Genomic DNA, 3,038 nt, shown 5'->3' on the forward strand with positions numbered 1-3,038 from the left:
TTATTGGAAAGTGAAACAAGTATTTTAAAAAAACAATGTTCAATGAGCAGTGTAAAAACATCTGCGTAGTTACTGTACAGAGCAGATTACAGTCACTGAAACACGTCCAAAACGTATAAACAGTTGTTCGTCTTGCCTTTTACTCTTCAATACAAGTACTTGTTTGGTCAGATCAATTCCTCTGCACCCACTGTCTCCAAGAAATCTGCGAGTCATGAAAACAGAAAGAAGCGTGTCGTATTTGAGGGGAACCCAACAGCACACGAAAAAAGCCCATGAAATTGTAAAAAGTTATTTCAATAACGAGGTAATTATTTAAATCATGAGGAATACGAACTGTTTTAGATAAGTTTGCAACAATTACAGATAAAGTTAGTGTATGCCGATATTCAAACGTAGATGTAGTGAAAAGGAAATTTCTGAGAATGTATCTTTTTCATAGGTAAATAAACATGTGGTCTGAAATTGAGTGTACATAAAGATAACGTAACTGAGATATTAACATTAATTTAAATGATAAAAATATTTGGAGGAGCTGGGATTTGAACCCAGGACTTTCTGCATGCGAAGCAGACACTCTACCACTGAGTTACACCCCCACACAAGATGAAGTTGTGGTCTCTCTGTTAACTCTGTGCATACTGTTTGTTTTTCTTTTTACCTTTAGGATTTTTGGAATGAATTTTAATTTTTTTATTAATTGTTCTGGTCCTTAAAGATAGTGTCTCAACTTTCGTTAAGCACAGTAAGCAGTTTCCCAATCGCAGTTCATATGACTTAATGTTCCCCACATCAAATCGAAGTTTAACTGCTAAATACTTTCGTGAAATTAATGTAAGCCCAATTACTCATCCGAAACCTAAGCGACGGTTAATTGTGTGATTTCACTGATCACTAAGCGTAGAAACTAACTTTCGATAGTTATGTATGTCACTGTAAATAGTTTACTTGACACAGAAATGATGACATCGTTAAAATATTTGGTTTATTTTGCGTCAGTTGCCTTTCAAGGCTTACACTCTCTTCCATCAAGTCGACGTGTTTGCCTTCTGTTACGTTGCATTAAATCAGATCCCGTATTAATCGCAGCGAGCAAAATGTATAATCTGCAAGATAAACATCTACTGTTAAGTGAAATACTAGGATTATGAACCAGCTGCAAGACTAAAGGCAAGCACTTTGTTTGACTAGAAGCGCTGAGACGCAGGCAAACATACATGATGAACGAGATGAAAGCAGGAACTGAGGACTAAAAAGTTTTGTGCTTCGCGGGATTAGCGTACCTCGCATCTGCGCAATTTCGAAATAGTTCATAAGACAATATTAAATAAAGCGTTATTAAAGCACTTTGAAAACCAGTACTGATATACCAACAGTTCGCGGAAAGTAACACCATTATTTTTCCTGCCAAGGAGTTCTAACTATTAATGTCATTATTTACCACTCTGTTGGTGAAACATAGTACACTTTTGAAACAAAGGGAAAAAAACATTTTGTTAAGCCTTGGAAGTATGACACTGTTAAAAATCCATTAAACATCAAAATTGTAACTGTTTCTAAACAATGTCGTTACAACGTTCAAAAAAATATTAATATATGTAATAACACAAAAAACTTATACTTCCGGTATTTATATCATGTACGGTACGGAAACAATACCAACATGTTCCTTCATCATGTGTAACTTTGCAAACACAAAGTGATGTGAAAGCTTCACTTGCAGCCATATATTCTGCCTCCTCTGGAGAAACAGCTGTAATTTACTTTTCCACATCGTTGCAGCACTGTGGAACTTGAGTAGAACACAATTTGTTGATTCTCATGTACATTTGTTGCCACCATGATCAGCAGCACTATACGTTTCAATACTACAGTCTTCATTCTTCTCAAATTTAATGCCAGCTGGTATCTACTCTGGTTCAGTTGTTAAAGATAATGGTTTTGTATCCCTCATACTGGTGCAATACATTTCTACAATGTTCTTAACATATGCTGACTGATTTATTTGAACACAGTTGTCAAGCTTCTTGATTCATAAACCCAGCAAGAAATCAATATTTTTTACAATGATCTGAAAACATTTACCCAACTGTTCAATAAATTTAGTTGTAGCACCAGAGAAGTGCAGAGCCAATCCATCATGAACATAAAAAGAATAGTACCAGGTTTCCACTACTGAACAGATTTCCCATAAATTATATTCACTAATAAAGTTTACAAGTCATTCATTCAACATCTCGAGATATCTGTTTTGTAAATAAAAACCACCTATTTCCAAAGCAAATATTTCTGTGCTTGCTGCAGAGGACAGAGATGCAAACAAACTCAGCATTTTGAGGCTTGTTTACATTCATATCTTGTATGATCATCATAGCCTTCTGGTTGATACGAAGATACATGTAAATTTACTCTTTAAAACAAACATTGAGAAATGGTGTCTTTACATCAAATTGCCTTATCCTTTAATCACGTGGAATTGCAACACTCAACAAGATTATCAGCATCTCAAAACTTGCTACAGGACTAAATGTGGCTACAAATCTGTTCCAGATAATTTAGTGTATAATTTTGCCAGCAATTGAGCCTTACATTGAACCACGCCATTATTTACATTTAATTTTGTAGCAAAAACCCATCAATTTTCAATCACCTTATTTGCTTCAGTTTTGTAAGCAAATTCTCAAGTTTCTTCAAAAGTTGCATTTATTCCTCCACTACTTTCTTCTAGTCATCAGGATTTTCCGACTACACAGCTTCTTTAAAATTCCTTGGTATCTCACAAAGAGGCATCACTGTTGGTTAACTGGCAGAATATCCCTGGTTTCATGTTCACATAAATTGTGACTTTCTTTGTCTTCATTTCTTGCTTCCAAGCTGCTCTCATGCTTTCTGACAGTGTCTTATAAATGGTTGCTGCTTATAACTACATCTTGGTTTATAAATCCCATTGATTATCCTCTTCAAAATCAAAGTTTTTACATTCAGTTTCTGCAACATCATTTTTTCATCTATATCTGAAATATCAATAATCCTTCTAG

General features: G+C 34.8%; 1 non-coding gene across 1 annotated transcript; it reads right to left on the reverse strand.

Annotated features, from left to right (window-relative positions):
- Nucleotides 1-527: 527 nt before the first annotated feature.
- On the reverse strand, nucleotides 528-599 carry Trnaa-cgc (transfer RNA alanine (anticodon CGC)). The gene has a single exon. It is a non-coding gene; the product is annotated as a tRNA-Ala (tRNA).
- Between the last annotated feature and the right edge of the window lie 2,439 nt (nucleotides 600-3,038).

Source organism: Schistocerca gregaria, chromosome 6 (assembly GCF_023897955.1).
Source record: "Schistocerca gregaria isolate iqSchGreg1 chromosome 6, iqSchGreg1.2, whole genome shotgun sequence".
Lineage (NCBI taxonomy): Eukaryota > Metazoa > Arthropoda > Insecta > Orthoptera > Acrididae > Schistocerca > Schistocerca gregaria.